The sequence below is a fragment of the Pleurodeles waltl genome, chromosome 11, assembly GCF_031143425.1.
Source record: "Pleurodeles waltl isolate 20211129_DDA chromosome 11, aPleWal1.hap1.20221129, whole genome shotgun sequence".
NCBI lineage: Eukaryota > Metazoa > Chordata > Amphibia > Caudata > Salamandridae > Pleurodeles > Pleurodeles waltl.
In genome coordinates this window covers 807,406,932-807,425,533 of record NC_090450.1, presented here as the reverse complement: position 1 = coordinate 807,425,533, position 18,602 = coordinate 807,406,932, and the positions used below count along the sequence as shown (strand labels likewise).

The 18,602-nt window shown below is 44.0% G+C and overlaps 1 protein-coding gene across 2 annotated transcripts in view; it reads left to right on the top strand.

Moving 5' to 3' along the window:
* THOC5 (THO complex subunit 5) overlaps positions 1-18,602 on the top strand; it is a 224,071-nt gene that overhangs the window by 204,230 nt on the left and 1,239 nt on the right. The gene's annotated exons all lie outside the window — the stretch shown is intronic.

The window sequence follows — 18,602 nt, the reverse complement described above, 5'->3', positions numbered from 1 at the left end:
TTAAGTAAATACATAGCATATACAATGTACAAGTGTAAACTTGAATACAATGGGCATGATATTGCCGGCACAAGTACAGTGTGTGAGTGTAAGTTTGAATACGAACATATATGTTATTGCAGGCACAAGCTCGTATGCAAGCATGCTACTGTCATTACCTCATTACTTTGCCCTTTTTCAAACAAAAACAACAAAGAAAATAAAACTATTTGTGCATACAGAAATAATTAAATCTTGTTGGAAGGTTTACAGTGCAAATGGTTCTACGTTGAACACTTTCCCTGTTCAGGAAGCAATTAGATTAATTTCCCGCAAGGGTTAGCTGACCATCAGAAACTCCTTCTAGAGAATCTCCAACCCCTGTAACAGCTGGTGATATCACAGATTCAGAAGAAGAAGCATCAGTTTCATTAGCACCAAACTACCAAGAACCACCCAAAGGACTAGAAAGCACTTGGGGCTTTGGAGTCAGCAAATTATTAGCTCCATTGTGCGTAATCTTCACTAAATGTCTTTTGCTCCATCAACCTTTGCCATCAATTAGAACAGCACCTTTAGACACTCTGGAAATCTCCATGGGAGGCATGAACTTAGATTCCTCTTTTTGTATCTTATGGGGTGTATTTTTACACATACCCAATGCCCAATATTAAACACAAGCTATTTTACCTGTCAAAAAGCTCTTTCGAACATCTCTGACAAGTCCTAACTAAATTGGATACCTTAGAATGCAACTTTTCAGCAAGTTTTGCTGAAAACCTACTCTTTAACCAACAAGGACACAAATTTGATCTGGGATGTGTATCCCCATGAGCTTAAACGAAGAGACACCAATGGTGCTGTGCAGTGTCACTGAGAAGGCCCACAATTTTTTTATTTAAGAATACCTCTAAATCCAAACCACTAGCTAAAGCTCTTCCTTCAAGAATCTATTCACTCTTTCTGGTGTACCATTTAGATGTTGAAGAGGATAAAGCCACACGCAGGTGAGTAGTGTGTTTAACTTACATGAGTTGTCTCATATCACTAGTAGTAAAATGTGTTCCGTTATCAGTGACTAGAATAGACAGAACACCTTCTGTCTGAAATACTCTTTTCAGAAACTGAACCACAAAAGAAGTGGGAGAAATGGCAAAATCAAAGTATACCCACTTTGAGTAATAATCAACTAAGACTAAGAGAAGCCTTGTCTCCAATGCTAGTGTGTCAAAAGGTCCAGTAAAATCCAACTAAACCTTATCCCAAGGATTCTCTGGTAGTTAGGTGACATTTAATGGTGACTGTTTTCCAATGTTTGTCTGGATGGTGAGAAATACTCCATGAATTTACCAGTGCAGCTACTTGAGAATCCATAGAAGGCCACCAGTAGTATTGCTTTAAATTGTTACAATTGGCTCTAATACGCAAATGACCCTCATGAGAACATTGACTCAAAGAATTTCGATTGGAAATGGGCGGCAATACACAAATCATGGCACATAGGCAGATCATTAACTATGGCTAATTCTTCAGAAATTTGGCAAAAGGTTTGAGTTTAATACCCAAATACTTTTCTTCTCGACACACTTTTCTTTTGAATTCAAGAACTCTTTTTCTCACCAGGAAGATTTTTTGTATTAAGCGGAAATTCCTGAAGGTGTGCCTGAAGTCTGACTAGTCTAGATGAAGCTCTACCTGTGCCATTACCATTAAGCAGATAAATCAATGGTTTGTGGTCAGTGAAAATTTCAGATTTGGATCCCTGCAAGAAAGTTTTGAATTTTTCCACTGTCCAGTAGCAAGCAAGAGCTTCACCTCTCAGTTGTAGAGTAATTAGTCTCCGACTGCTTAAGACAATGGGAGTAAAACACCACTGTGTGCCCTTTACCATTTACCCACTGTGAAAGAACGGCACCAAATCAAAGGATGCTAGAGCAGGTGCAGATGTAATCATCCCTTTAATTCTAGAAAAAGCCTCATTAGCCATGATGTCCCATATAAATTTTGTGGCATTTTTGGGCATAGTATATAACGGTTGTATAATAAGAGAATAGCCTCGAATAGTACTCCATGAGATCCAAAAACAAGCAAAGTGAGGCCTTGTCTTTGGGAGGTGTGGCTTCTTGAATGCCTTGCACAAACAAGAATTTAGGTTTGATACCTTCAACCGAAATGTGGTGTCAAAGTTAATCCGATTCCTTTAGCAAGAATCCACACTTGTAGACTTGAGGGTGACCCCTTTTAAAAAATTTGTAACACCTTTTCAATGATGGAATTGTTTTCTCCGCAAACTCTGCAAAAAATAATACATCAGTCTGAGAGCCACAGCTGCATCACTCAGGATGACATTCATGAAGCTCTAAACTACACTGCAATCTGAGGCTAGGCCAAAAAGAAGGCTTATAAATTGATATGCCCCAAATGGCATAGTAAATGTAGTAAGATCCTGAGACTCCTACGCTAGGAACAGGCTTATACATTTATATGCCCCAAATGGCATAGTAAATGTAGTAAGATCCTGAGACTCCTCAGCTAGATGAATCTTATGATAGGCTGGGTGCAGGTCAATAAAAGTAAGATATTTTGCTTTACCCAAGTTTGCCAGCCTATCCTGAACTTTAGGGAGAGGATGGAAATCAACCACAATAATTTTATTTAAAGTGCAAAGGTCCATTCACGTCTGAATTTAACTAGATTTCTTCTGCATGATAACAATGGGACTGACCAGTTCTGTAGATTTTATGGGTGCAATTACTTTTTCGGAAGTCACTTTTGGAAATAGCTTCTTGAGATTGTCTTACACTTAAAGGGACAGACCTGACCCTGTGAACCATTGGCAGGGCATTAGTTGTAAGCTTGATATTCTGTTCAAAATTCTGAGTATATAGAAGTTCACCAATAAAAACTTCTGGGATTTTCCTAATGACATCAGTTGTGGATATGTCAACCCCATTAATAGAATACATTTCATCACCATCATCCTCTGAAGTTTTCTTGACCACATCAGTTTGGGGTGTCAAATTAGCACCAACTAATGATAGAAAGGCAGTAGACAAGCAATTATTCCCAGCACCCAACTTCATTTGTAAATCTGTAATGAAGGTGCCAATTGCTACTATGAGAGTATCTGTGCCAGGAATCAACTTAAGACACAATATCAAGACATCCAACCAAATTCCTGCCCTTAACAGCAACATATGTTTTGTGGTGGCTGTTCTACCTAGACATGCTAAGTCAATATTTTGCTCTCCAAAAGCTTTAGGAGATGTGCTAGGCTGTTCTAGAACTATTTTTCACCCCAGTGTTTATGGAAATCGATATCAGAAAATATGGTTATTGGGGCACCTTAGTACATCATATTTTATTAATAGTGTTATTTCCAAAAGCAACCTCCTTAAATTGTATCACACACAGTGAAACATTGCCTTGGGAATTGCCCTGAATATTAGGAATAACTTTTGACAGGTCTTAAAAACAGGTCATTCACAGTCAGGTCCACATTGCTGACCTTAACTAATGGTTTTCCCCCGTCTACCGGCACTTTGAAAGTGGCCTACTTTCTTACATTTTATGCATCGTTTGCCTGAAGCTGGGCAGTTGATATTGCCAATATGAGATTTGGATCCACATCCATCTAAAACAAAATCGATGATTTCTCTTGGATACACTTTTGTCATACTTATCTTTTGAGGAAACAGCATTGACTGCACCTTGCTCGGAACAGGAGTACACATTGGTACTGACGTAAATTTGCCTCAAACTAATTTCCCAAGCCCTGCAGTGTAGATTCCTAACGGAGTCTGAAGTATCCCTGCCCCCTTTAACTCCAGCCAGCGCTTATATCTGCAATCCTATAGATGTGGGCTCTTTATCCTCCTCCATGCCCAATCTCGAGGCTGTCTCCGTACAAAGCAGTGCCCAAGTATTCCAAATAACTCCTTGTCAGGAATAAAGCATAAGGGAAGAACTGAGGGAATAACAAAATCCAACATTCCCAACTGGTGGAACCAAAGAATATAAGGTAAACAAATGGAAAAAAAAGTGTATAACTGATGCATCTCAGGGAAGCAGCCCTCAGTCGGGGGTGTGCACCCCAGGACTAAGAAAATCTCAGTATGTGCCGGCTGCTTGTGTATGTCAAGTGGCTATTACAAGAACAAGTGATCTCTACATCTGGAGGTGGGACGTACTATTCACTGCACACATCAGCCTGGAGGGAATAACCTATGCAGTGTTTTTCTACATTTAACTAGAGTAACGGCCAGATCTAGGAACCCAGTGCCCACTTTGTGTTTTCTATCTAGGAAAACCTCCTGAAAGGCAGTAGCGGCTCGCGGGGCGGGGCACGGGAAAAAATAATTAATTATTATAATTTTTTTTAAACGTACCTCTGCTCCTGCGCCGCTCCTCTCCTGTCGCTGCTGCAGGCACAGGCTCCCAGCCTGCCCTGCGCCAAACCTGACGCTGCGCAAAGCAGCATCAGGATTGGCTGGGAGCACCCATCCAAGGTGCTCTCAGGCACACTGGGAGCCTGTGGGGGCTCTCTCCAGCCCAGCAACCATGCCTGAGATGGCCGGCCAAACACACATGCGCTCTGAGAGGAGTGCACAGAGCACTCTCCTTGGCTCGTCACCCCCCAATGCTCAGCCCGTTTTACATGAAAAGGATAATAAGTTTATTATCCTTTCTGTGTAAAATGATTTGCAGTGCTTGCTGCTGGTGGTGGATGACGTTCCTCCACCCATATGAAGGAGCCACGCCTGCTAAAAGGCAGGTCTCTATTGTGTGAGGGAGCAAGCTTCCCAGTGTTACGCATAACCGGAGGAGTACTGTCGTCCAAACAATTGAAGGGCAGCGCATCCCCATGTCATATGACTGAAATCAGTGTCAGCCTATCTACATCTGGGACATGTACCAGCTCCCCATCATAGGTGACTCTTAATTTTAAGATACGTCATATGTGCAAAGTAAAATTGTATGAATTTTAGCCGCGTGTTGTGGGATACTTTCTCCATTCCCTATCCATGACCTCACAGCCCAAGACTTTACCACATCTAGTTGTGAGTGTCGCTAATGATCTCTTCCCCGTATCTTTCAGAGATCTATAAAACCATGTCACCAAGTGTCTATTGCCAGCACAATTATAGTGCGCAGGCGTAAGCTCGAATACTAAAATGTGTATGTAATTGCACGAGCACAAGCTTGAGTGCAAGCATGCAAATGTCATTACCTCAGTGTGCTTGAGCGTGCTCTCGCAGTCTGGACCGTAAAAAAGACCACACACTTTTACATGAACTAGAAGGCAAGATTACGCATTAAGTAAATTTGTTATCTGGCGCTATATTTAGCGCACAGTGTATCCTCGCATTACTTGTTTTTGTGCCAAATAGGGCAAAAACACAACTGTGCGAACAGCCACTGGCACTCTGGCTGTTATGATGATTGTCATTCTAAAGAACGAACAGTGGTTTAACAGTAACACTCATGGGAGTTTTAAGACCATACCATCAAGTAGTGATACCGGGGGGGAGGGGTTACATTTCTTTAGAAAAATAATAATGGAATCAGAGGCAGGGTTAGGCAAAAAAAAAAGATGGGGATAACTGTCATGTCTACTAAAGTGTCATGTGTGGTTAAGTCTAAATTCAAGATCTTTAATTTTGCATCAATTATGAGAAAAGAAATTACACAGATTTAGCACTGGGTACTTATTCCTTCAAAGATAGCAAGAGCCCCAGTTACTAGTGTTAGCTAACTTAAAGGATCAGTGTTCCTTTATTAGCTTCATGAAGCTATGCATATCCAACACACAAAAGGTTATGGGAGGAATGCTTGCAGTAAGTCTAACCACTTGCAATCACTCTAGATAGGATTCCAACCCCCTCATTCTTTTGGCCACTGTGCCACCTAATTTTAGACTCAGCCTAAGCAAATCAGTCTTTACCCTGCTCCAGTAAGAACTATCCAGCCCAAAAGGCCACACAAGCTCCTCCCTGAACAGGAACAAGCAACCCAAGAGTGTTTTTGCCCCGATTGGAGCTCTTCAGTTAGGTGTATGATCCAGTGATGCAGTGAACAATGGGGCCATGTCTGGGCATACCTTTGGCCAATTAGAGTGTTGCATCAAACAACAAAAATGTGATGGGAGGAATGCTTGCAATAAGTCAAATATCGGAAATCACCTAGGTTATGATCCCAACAACCCGTTGCTCTTTTGCACACCATGTAAAGTCAGGACCGGGCACATGCAAATCAGTCTTTACCCTGCTTTAATAGGAACAGTGCAGACCTAATTGCCAGTCCAGGTCCCTCCCCTCCCCGAACCAGAACACAAGCATCCCAAAACCAGCCTTATATATTTCATTGTCTTTTTTTTTAAATAGTTACAAGTAGTTGAAGCTGCAACTTTTTTTGCTGTAGTGGCCTTTCTAATTACAATGAATTGCTTCTTTATGAAAAAATAAGGCCAGCTTGTTTTTGCCGATAGGTGCTTGTATAAACAGGCACGCATTTTGTGTCTCTATATAGGTGTGCCTTGGGGTATTATAGAAGTTGTATTATCGTTTTTTAGTTAGAGCGCGCAAGCACTTTGACCTATTGTAGGTATTGTGGGCTTTTAACCACGTCCATCTCACGCTCATCAATTTCATTTGTTCGTGGACTTGCCTTTCAAAAATCACTTGAAGTCAATGGTAAATGCCTTACACTCGTCCCGCGTTGGGGCGATTTGATTACTGTCTTAGACACCTACTCCATTACAAGGATAATTGCATGATTGCTAATATACTTCAGCATGGGCAAACTACTTTTTTTGTTTTTGTCTGTGCTTCGTGGCTGCCGTGCCGCTCACAGCGCAAACTTGATTGGCACATGAGTTGTTTTGGAGGTCCCGCTGTAAACTGCTTTCTTATTTTATTGGCATTTGTAATGCTTTTTGAATGAGGCATTTATCGCAGATGTATTATTTTTTTAAATCTTTATTACTCATCACTTCTGTAAGGCCAGTTTGAATTAAACTGTACTCAGTCAGGCACACACAAAGTATCCCCGTGGATCACATGAGTGACAGTCAGCCTTGCTTTAACACCGCCGTTAAAGTGCAGATCGCCCACTCCGATACTACAATATACACTGCACTCTGGGAAACTCGACCCACAATGATTTGCGGGACATTTCTTTTACAGAACCAGGTCACCCATTCCTCTCAGTTGCCACTAAGGTGTTGCAGTATCAGGGAGGCATCTCAGCTTCCAAGGACTTGTTTTGATACTAAACTTCTCCCTTTTGCCCCCTTTGCCCCTCCTCTTCCCCTCCTCTCCGCTTGCTATCTACCCACAGCCATTCTCCTTAATAATCTGCACTCCTTCCCCTTTGCCTCTCCCTATCACCTCCTCCCTTCCCTCCTTATCTCTCTTTTTCCCTTTCCTTATCACACCCACCACTACCCCTTCTCCTTTTCTTATTTAGACTAACATGTACCACAAAATATCGCTGAAGTTTTTTTGTTTTTTTTAAATATATAATTGGTGAAACAGCTGGATGTTCAGGAAATCTTGCACAAATTGTCCTGTCGTTTCAGAGTTCATTTTAAGAAGTCCTGGTTGATTTCAGTGTAACTGTTCATCCGATGTCATCGGTGTGGTTTTAACGTTTTTACCTGTATGACATCTCAACAACAGTCTAGGACCTTCTGTGTTTTTATATGCCACACTGCACTTTAACAGCAGTGTTGAAAGGTTATACACCCTCGTGACATTTCATTAAACTTGGAGATACAAAACTCAAAATGACAGAGGAGCCACGCAAGATGGCTGACTCTAGACGGCCTCTCGTGAGCTCCCGGGCATGCGAAAAGAGTCCTGCTATAATCCTGTAGTATACCCAGCCATCGCCACCTGGTTGTACCCCCCCTGATTGTAGCCACACAGAGGGGACTTTCTACACTCCCAACTGAAACTGATTTGCTTTCCCCTTAGCAGCGGTTTGGGGCTTGCGGTCCAACCGCAGGAGCGAACAGGTGTGTCACGTGGGAGGAGGCTGGCACGTGGTGGCCGGAGGAAGCTGCCTGTCCTGAGGTGATCTCCTGACTAATCAAGCAGTGGAGCTGGAGGGGCCTGGCGGGCGACTGGCGAGTGTGCGACTCTCCCCCATGTCCAGTTGCCAGTTTTCTTCCTGAGGCTCAGGGCGCGTTGGGAAGCCTCCAGCCGGAGATCGTGTGTTGCGGTCTAGGGCGGTCCCGTTGCTCTCCTGGTTTCCCTCCCCTATCTGCTCCGAGGAACCGGTGGAACGGCCATTGCAGATTTTGGAGGGTGGTGAGCAGGGACGGCGCTCTTGGACTGCTGTGAGGGAGGTCTGTTAATGGGGTGGCCCTGGTGATGTCAGCCCGAGGCGCTGGGAGACCGACAGAGGAATTGGGTGATTCCCGGGCCTGACCCCCTGTACCCTGCCTCCTCAAATAATATAAACTTGCCAGATCACCTATCTGCACACTGAACACCTACAGTTTCCCAATTGAGTATATGTGTCCCCAGGGCTCTCTACTTTATTACCTGGTCATTCTGTTGTATGAACTTTGATACAAGACTAAGGCACCGTGTGTGATCCTGGACACAAGGAGGTGGGTGCTGGACATTTCTTCAGCCTGTTGCCCTGCAACGCTCCCCCCTCACCTAGATTTTTCTCCCCTTCAAGAGACTTGGAGCCACAAGATGTTGATGCCTACCCATTTGAATGGTGCCATGATGTATCCGCGGAGTCGACAAGGCCTTTTCTTTAAAAATTAGTCTGCATCTTTCACTGGACACTCCCCAAAGTTGATGTTACTTAATCAACTTTGCTCTGAGTGACCCTTTTGTGAGGGGGAGGGGGAAACACCGGAGGTCTTACCAGACAGGAATGGAAGGGCAGCCAGAGCTGTCTCAAACAACTACTGTTTGGATCGCTCCCATAGGCTTTTCCATCTCTCATTATCCCGCAACATGGTGTGAACCTCACTCTCTCTGAGACAGAGGTACTGATCCCTCTGGCATGGGCATGTGGGGGGGCAAAGGGGGACTACCCCACCACTGGCACCCTGTGGAGCGCCCATGGGACCCCTTAAGTTGTAACCTGTGCTCATCCGAGGGGGAGGTAGTCTGGAGCCCCAGGGATCCACTTTTGAAGCCTGCCCTTCGACTTGGGACACAGAATATCCTGCTGTAACATACCTATCCAGGGTAAAAATAACAATTCATTAGCTGCCTAGGCAAACAAAATAAGCAGCTATACCCACTCAATGCCCCCTGCTGACCGGGTGGAGGGCAGGGGGCTTCGCAGCACCGAGATGCCCTCCATGGACCCTGCAATTCAAACCCCTTTGCCGTTGGATTTAATGAAGGCGATCCAAAGTTCCAAATCCAAAGTGGTTATCAAGATTGAGGACACAGTGGTGGATGCCACCCTTCTCTGAGCTGACCTTCAGAAGGTTTCAGAGAGGGTTACCTTAGCATAGCAAAATGTAGAGGAACTTCACCAGGACGTCCTCACTTACGCACCACTGTTATCACTCCAGAAACGTATGGCACGCCTTTATGAACACGTAGAAGACGCCGAGGGCAGATCCACGAGTCACAACCTCCATTTTGTGTTATTCCCTGAGAAAGCAAGGAACCCTCCGCCGAACTTTTCCAGTAGGAATGGATCACTACAGTTCTTAAACCCAAACATCTTTCCAAATTATTTTCTTATGAACAGGCCCACAAAACATTAGTGCCCCCCCACCCCCAAAGCTAGGTGTGCCAGTCTGCTCTTTCCAGCGAAACTTCGGATCCAGTACAAAGGCTTGAATACGTTTTTCACTCAACCTTTGGAAGCAAGTGACAGGTTAGACATGCTGCCCCACACCTCTGAGGGGTCCCCACCCTGCAACTCGCCTCCGAGGTGTAGCCGGTCGGCTCGCCCGAATCGTTTGGGACAAAGGAGAGAAAAATGCCATCTCCGACCCATTCCAAACTGGGAAAATCATTGTGTGCCCGAATGGTACACTCATAACAGAGGATATAATCCCAGACTCGAGGTACTCTCATCAAGAGTCTCAAGATCTCTCGGGATCACACAGTGATGGCCCCGGAGCGGACTGAACACTGAACTTCATGATGGTACTTGGAAGTTGCTTTCACCAACTCGATGTCCTGTTGATTCGGGGTTGCTTTTTGTATGTGGATGTTTTCCTTGTTTGTAAGGAAGGATGGAATTTGTATCCTGTTTTCAGATTCCTACAATGGGAAGCTCCAGGAGAGAGTTGTGAGGGAGGGGGAAGTGAGCTTGAGGACTTTTTACCTTGTTTCCCTGTCTCTCTCTTGCGATTCTAGCAAAGCAACTGAGTATCCACATTGCATTATTAGGTTTATGTTTTGATTTGCAACAAGGTATTGCCTTGGGAAATGGGGCGGCTGTTCTCCTACCCCCTACCATGGCCACTTAGTGTGGTGGATGTACCACTACTGCCCATAGTAAGGGGGGAGTTGGGTATTTCTCTGAGAGTTATTAGAGTATATAGGTTTGACATGTACTCTGCTCTTGTGTACTGTTGCAGCATCCACCCATACCGAAACACCCTCACTAAAGTACAGGACCAAGGAGGGTTTTCAAGTACATATCTGAGAAAGGTAGAGACTATGGTAAACCTATTACAATGTTTTAATGGCTGTAAACATGGCTAATGACATAGAATGTCCGTAGTGTTGCCCAACTGGATATGAGGAGGAGGGTTTATTCATATTTGAAACGTTATAAGGTCTCTATCGCTTTTCTGCAAGAAACTCACATCTGGGGTAGCTGTATATCATTTGTGAACGGGAGGGGACAGATCTATACCACGTCTTTTTTCTGGTTTTGCCTGGGTGGCCCCAGGGGTCCCATTTTACATTGTCATCATGTTTTAGAACCCGAGGTCTATACATCACTTTATGTGGCACTTTAGATGGTAGAGAAATCTGCTTTATTAACATTTAATCTCCTAACACCGATTCTCCAGACTTTTACACCACTATAACCCAGGCCGCTGCTCTGTATTTAGGGGCAGAGGTGATCATGGCAGGGGACCACAGCTGTGTAGTAGAGGACCATAGAGACCCTCTTCACCCACGACTCCACATCAAACCTCATATGACAGAGTGGTATACAGGATCTCAAGCGAGAACTACACTTGTGAGACTTATGGTGGGTCTGGAACCCTGAAGTTCAACAATTCTCATGTTATACCCCAGCCACAAGCACCCATAGTATGCTGGACTATGGCCTCATTTCTGACTCCTTGGGTCCATCACATTTCTTATTTATCCAGGTACTTATTAGACCATTCCCCTGGCCTGTTTGATCTGGGATGCTAGAGGCCAGGCCAAGGATCCCACTTTGAAAGCTTTGTTCAGAAGCCCTCACAAATCTGTCCTATGCAAATACCCCTAGAGATGCCCTAGTCCATTATTTCCAGGAGAATTGGGGTACTTCATCTAGCAAAGCAAACTACTGGGATGCAATTAAATCAGTGATTTGAGGGATCTGTCTTAAATCCACTTATGGAGTACTACAGGGACATCACTCCGAGGGAACTGACCCTCTGTGATGTTGAGAGGGCTCTCCCTTCTCACCCAGAGCGCCTAGTGACCTGGAAAGATACACACAAGTCCCTATCAGACGATTGCTGCGTCCTCAAAAAAAATACCTTTACGGCATAACGCCAAAGACTCCACGTAGAGGTAGATAAAACTGGCGCAATGTTAGCCAGACTGACCAAACAGGAACACTCAAAGACCCTGATACTATCTTTAGATGCTAAGCCGGGCCATCCTGTTTATACAGAAAAGGCAATCAATGACGTCTTTTATGCCCAAACTAGGCGTATGTAAGCCGTGAATAACCCCAACCCGACAATGTAACCGAATACCTTCTTGCTACCCCACTCCCACCGCTCTCTGCTGAGGATGGTAAGTCCCTAAATGACCCTTTCACACAAGAAGAGCTCCTCGCAGTTACTCATATGTTGAAAACGGCTAAACCTCCAGGGAACAATGGCCCTCTGGTGGAGTTCTACCTTAAATATTCTGATATCCTAACTGATAAGTTACTAGAGGTCTTTGAGGATGCTCTTCAAAGAGAAACCCTCCCTCAAACGCTCCGTGAAGCTGTGGTAGTAATGATCTCCACACCTGGCAGGGACCCTACCATACCCACAGCTTATACCCACCTCTCCTTAATGTAGATGTTCAAATTCTCAGTAGTGTCCTTGCTAATCACCTTCACCCACATCTTCAGTCCCTCATACACCCAAACCAATCGGGGACTGCTTTGCCCTCTACAGGAATACCATGGAAAGCCCAAGAATTCAATATTTGGGGTTATTCCTGGCCCCTACGAAGACAGAATTCCTAGAACTAAATATAGGAGGAGTTCTCCTTGGTCTTAAGATATCAGTCAGTTTCTGGAAAGACTTGCCGGTCTCCCTTGTGGTAAAAATCGCAATAGCTAAAATGATTGCTCTCCCCCGCTGCTTGTACGCCCTCCAGGGCATTCCTTTTTCGAATTCCCCATCATTATTTTTGGCAGATAGTCGGTATATTGACCGATTGTTATGGGCTGATAAATGTAGACGTGTCAGCCTTTCTACCCTAAAGCGGCTGCGTTCCTGTGGTGGAATTGAGATCCCACACTTAGATTGTATTATATGGCTCCACACTTACAACATTCCATTCATCGGTTGTCTGATGAAAAGACACAACTTCTGGAAGGTACTTAAGAGCACACAACACTTCCTACATTACTGATTGCTACCTCCCCCAGGTAAACCCTACACAATCCGTTTAGTGGCCGAGATCTGGGAGGAAACGGTTAAGAGGGTGCTCCAAAAAGTCCCTTATGCCCCAGATCGCCCCATATGCATATTGCAACCCTTTAGCAAAATCAAAGACTGTCAATACAATGTTGGAAAGCTGGGGGATGTCTATTACTTGGAGACTTATATCAGTGGGGTCGGTTTATCAACTATGGGAGACGCAGTACACACATTCACCTTGGGTCCAGGCCAGTTTTTACAATAACAGAAATTCTCAGCCACAGCCTGCGAGATATGGACCACATTTCCTAACACCCCATCTCCCACTTATACTCTCATCACAAAGCTACAAATGGGTGGGGGTCGATCCCCAATTACACATCTAAATAGGGCACTGCACTGCAGGATGATCTCCCCACTTCTCCTGCTACGAATCCAAGCTAGATGGGAGGAACTACAGTCTGATCCCTTAACAGAAGGGATCTGTACTGCAAACATGAATGCTTGATTTAAACTCACACAATGCAACTTTGTTCACCAAACATACCTCTCTCCGTCACACTCAGTTGGATTTACTCCACACACTCTGATAGGTGTCCACGCTGCCAGGCTCCGAATGCTGACTTTGTACATATGGTCTGAAACTCTACTATCTTTTCACCTTATTGGACCCAAGTGCTAGATAGCCTTCATAGTGCCACGGGTTGGACTATTCCATCAGACATGTCAGACTTTTTTCCTTTTGCAGGGTCATCTCCAATCTTTTTGCCTACTGCCGCCTATTTTTTCTGACCTGTTTTTGTTGACTTTTGAATTCTGAGCACTTGACCCCTGCTAGTCAGTGCAAAAGTGCATATGCTCTCTGTGTAAATTGTATTGTTGATTGGTTTATACATGATTGGCATATTTTATTTACTAGTAAGTCCCTATTAAAGTGCACTAGAGGTGCCCAGGGCTTGTAAAACAAATGCTACTGGTGGGCCTGCAGCACTGGTTGTGCCACCCACATTAGTAGCCCTGTAAACATGGCTCAGACCTGTCACTGCAGTGTCTGTCTGTGTAGTGTTTAACTGCCAATTTGACTTGCCAAGTGTACCCACTTGTCAGGCCTAAACCTTCCCTTTTCTTACATGTAAGACACCCCTGAGGTAGGCCCTAGGTAGCCCCATGGGCAGAGTGCAGTGTATGTTTCGGGTAGGACATATACTAATGTGTTTTATATGTCCTGACACTGAAATACAGCCAAATTGGGTTTTCACTGTTGCAGGGCCTGCCTCTCTCATAGGTTAACATGGGGGCTGCCTTTAAATATGAATAAAGCGTAGATTCCCTTTGGGAGCAAATAGAAATGTGGAGTTTGGGGTCCCTGAGCTCACAATTTAAAAATACATATTTTAGCAAAGTTGGTTTTGAGACTGTGTGTTTGAAAATGCCACTTTTAGAAAGTGAGCATTTTCTTGCTTAAACCATTCTGTGACTCTGCCTGTTTGTGGATTCCTTGTCTAGGTCAGTTTAACAGTTGGGCTGTTTGCACCTCTCTCTAGACAGTGACACAAAGGGAGCTGGGGTGTAGCCTGCCTATCCTGATGAGCCATCTGTGCTAGAAGGGATGGGAGGAGTGGTCATTTACACCTGAAAGGGCTATGCCTGCCCACACCCAATGCAGTATCCAACCCCCTGGTGTGTGTCTGGGGCCTGGCCTGGGCAAGGCAGGATTTCACAAAGAAGAGAGGCTTTCCTTTGAAGTAAGCCTACATCGAGGAACCTCTGCCTGGTAAAGAGCTGAGGAGAAGTGCTGCCCTGCCTGTGCTTTGTGGAGCTATCCTGCAGTTGCTGCTTCTGCCTGTGCAAGGGGACAAAGACTGGACTTTGTTGTGCATTCCTGCTTGTGAAGAAATCTCCAAGGCTTGTCCTGAGCTTGCCTCCTGTTGTTGAAGTCTCAGGGCCATAAAAGGCCTCTCCTGCCAGCACCTGTACTCTCTGCTGTGACTCCTGCCCTGCCAAGTGGTGCCCTATCCAGTTCCTGGGGCCTTGGAAGGTGAAGCTGGCAGACCAAGACTGAAAATGCATGCACAGACCGCCGTGCGGGGAAAATTTCGATGCACCTTCCGAGACGCGGCTGAAAAACGACGTCCCACCGGCTTTGCAGCAGAAATGGACTCTCCACCTGCATCACGGCTGGAAAATGGGCGTACGCAGCTGGAGAAATGACGTGCAACACCCGCTGACGGAGGCTGATAAAATCACAACCCACACAGTGCGGTTTCCTGATACTGTGCGGCTGGATTTTTGATGCAAACCTTGCTGGTTGCGGAAAAACGCCACAACGCCTGCCCAGACCCGAGTGCTTGCCTGGATCGACGCATCGCTTTCCTGTGGAGAGGAAAAACGACACACCTGGATATAGGCGCACATGACCCAACTGGAGAAGGAGAAACGACACGCGGTCTCACTTGCGGATGAGAAATCAACGCATCACTAACCTTTTTTGACGCACACTTGCCCGTGCGTGTGATTTTGACGCTACCCAGGTACCTTTCAATGCTAACAGTGTTTTTACTGGTTACTAAATGATTTGAGACTCTTTTGCTTTTAAAATTAATAACTTGACTTGTGTATGTTGGATTTTTGTCATTTTGGTCTTGTTTTGTTGAGATGTAATGTAAATGTAAATGTAAATTAGCACTTGTATAGCGCACTACTCACCCGTTAGGGTCTCAAGGCGCTGTACTCATACCGCTATGGAACCCCTCCTGGCTTTTCCCTGTGAGGCGCCCACTCCTGAGCACCCCCAGGGTGAAGCCAGGCATCCAAGCGCTGTTGGGGCCGTTGTGGAGATTAAGCAAGCTATTGCCCAGAGTTGCAGAGTGGGACCCATGAATTAGATTAGGCACCGAGGCGAGAATTATCTGGTCAAGGGGAATTGAGCCCAAGACCTGCCGAAGCGGGACTTGAACCCTGGTCTTGAGCCAGATCTCTGCCTCAGGGTCTGCCGCTCTAACCATTGAGCCACACTTCTCCACTAAATATTTCCTATTTTTCTAAACCTGTGTTGTCATTTTGTGGTGTTACTGGGTTACTGTGTGTGTTGATACAAATATTTTACACCTAGACTCTGAAGTTAAGCCTGCCTGCTTGTGCCAGGCTACCAAAGGGGTCAGCGGGGGTTAACTGAAGGTGATTCTCCTTTACTCTGACTAGAGTGAGGGTCCTTGCTTGGACAGAGGGTAACCTGACTGCCAACCAAAGACCCTATTTCTAACAAGACACACAACATATACTCCTAGGCGTCAGGCCTTCTTCGGTTAAGAAACTTAGTAGAAAATTACTTATGTTGGGTTTGACATTAGTCATATAAAATGGTTGAGCCCTTCGCCTCCCTTGCGCTCTATCTGGTTGAGGGATATTATCGAATGGGCTACTGCAGAAGAAATTCGCATTAAACATGTGCACCGATGATAAATTGGCAGCTGACTTAGGGACAAGGCAACCATGCTGACGGACCTTAAAGACACCTCTTCTGAGGATAACTCTGATCATTCATGTGAAATACCCTGTAACACGAACAAAACATAAATGTCTGCTAAGCTTGAAGATATGTACTATGATGACTGTTATGTTTGTGAAATACTTTTTGCAGGAGCAGAGGGGGTTTTGGGAAGGGAGTCTAATATGTTACTATGATCTTATTGATGAAATGTAAACCTGAGAGAACCTGCGGCTATTTTAGATTTGTCGAGTGTATATAATGTTGAAACATCAATAAAGCTTTTTTTTTTTTTTTTTTTTGTCAAAACGACAAAATGTACCCAAAATAAAAACAACTCACACCATTCAGTGTTTTTTTCAAGCTCTTTTATGTTTTATAGCTGGGTGTAGTTTCTGTTTTAAGGGCCTTGTTTAAAATAGTGTTCCAGTAGGCCTGCTAGCCCTTATATGTATATGCAGGGCCACTGGGGTTATGTGGCAAGAAAAGTCCAGTTATGCAATTACAACTCCAATAGCTCTAACTCAAGCAAATGCGAGATCAATTGCATTGTAAAGGCTTGTTAGAGTGTTTCTTGATCCTTTGACCGCTGGGTGGGATTATTTGACTTCAATTAAGATTCCCATGTTAGAGCAGTAAGGGTTACTTGTCAGTAGTTTTTTTCCCTTTTTCTTTCTCATCTGCGTTTTGACTATAATTGGGTTTGACCTAAATGTAAATTAGATGTAGATAGAATTAATTGCTTTGTAAATAAACTTCTTTGCTTGCCACCGCTCTCTGGTAACTGTGATGCTTTTTCACACCTTGTTAATTGCCACCTTTAATCTACATTGGCTCTTATCACCTCGAACGTCGGTGCTCGTAACAGGATATCCCCATCTTTTCCTCACTGGAACTGCTTGACAAGTTAAAACCATGCACTAATAAATTGTCTTTCGTTATCTGAATAAAACGCTGGACAACTGACCTGTACTGTCCGATTAAAAAGACAGTTTCACAAAAAATGTTTATAAACGCTTACATTTCATTTTTGTCAAAAATCTACCACAACAAGACTGCATAACAAATCTGATGTAATTCTTAGCTAAAATGTACTCTGATGTTTCGCATTGTAGCAGTTATGTAGCTGTTTCTTTTTCTGCTTGGCTGGACTGGGCTAATGGGCTATATGTCATCACCTTAAATTGAATGTTTCTTTGCCAAATATGCATGCCTGGTCCAATGGTAGCCCTGCATTTCCTGAGAATGCGGTACTTAAGGGAAGATGTATTAATGATGTGCTTTTCATGTGCACTGACGCTCAAAAGTGTTTCATAGGTAACCTTCGTAACAAATACATTAACATTGAAATATCTAGGAAGGGTCTTGAGAACGGCCCAGCAGGTATAAATATAAATCGTTACTAAAAATGGGAAACTGAAATCTGTAAGAAATTCAGTTCCTTATGCAACGAGTGAACACCAACAAAGTCAAATTGACATAATTCTTGGAGAATTTGAATCTCAACTTTAGCCAACAATCACATTTTGCGAAAGAATTACTGGTACACCAGATGTTTTTAATTGAACATAAACTACATTGGTAAATAAAAATGTAGTGGTTCTGTTGAAGAAATTTTACCTTAGTCCTAAAGACGCAGACACAAAAGCAAACAGATTCATTACACAAGCTTTGGCACTTGATTGAAAGATTTGATATAAAATGGGGTTTAGGTGCAGAATGGGTTCATTCCTTTATACTCTCTCCAACCCCATTATCTCCCTACAGGACATGATTACCTTTGTATTGGGGGCCTTTCAGTGGATGGTTCTTGCGTGTAATGATTACAAATTGAAGAGCTGCCTATTTGTTTTAGGATGGGGGGATGCGCACTGTCCTCTTAATTTGAGTAATAATCCTCGCTAGTCTTCTTGGCATTTGTTGTAAGGTAGGATCTTATTTGACATATAATAGTGTCCCTTTTGTGGAATTTCAATTTTACTCTACCACTACTGTGCCGCTGTGGAAAACAGTTGGTGACTCACAGTAGGAAAAATGGAACATCTTTATGTGCGTGAAGGGTTGTGAAAATGATACTACTCACAGTCTATGTAAAATACTCCCGAAAACCTCCAATTACACTTCTGTTCTTTTCGTCACATAGTCCAAGAAACCAAACTGCTGAAGTATTCTAGAGAGCCTAATGGTGTTAACTATTTTCCGAAAAGGTGTGCCAATGCATCTATTCCACATTAGAGAACAATTATTTTGCACAAGCCGTACAGTGATGCCCTCACATCAACACGGTCAGTGACGGACTACTTCTGGTGTGTTTACCAAATCCTCAGG